A 260-nucleotide genomic window follows, 5' to 3' on the forward strand; every position below is an offset into this window, starting at 1 on the left:
GGCGGCTCAACAGGCGGGCTATGAGGCACAGAAGAGGCTGAACCAGCAAATGATGGAGATGATGCAGAGGATGTACCCGAACAAGGTGTTCCCGAACGTGCCAGACCCGTAGTTTTTTTTTTTTCAAAACCTCGGAATATTTTATTTTTATTTGTACAACTTTGAATATTAACTAATATGTTTTCAATTTTAATTTTAATTTTATATTTTCGAATTTAAATTTCAAAAATTTTATTTTTTAAAAAAAAATTAATTTTTTT

The sequence above is a fragment of the Brassica oleracea genome, chromosome C8 (assembly GCF_000695525.1).
Source record: "Brassica oleracea var. oleracea cultivar TO1000 chromosome C8, BOL, whole genome shotgun sequence".
NCBI lineage: Eukaryota > Viridiplantae > Streptophyta > Magnoliopsida > Brassicales > Brassicaceae > Brassica > Brassica oleracea.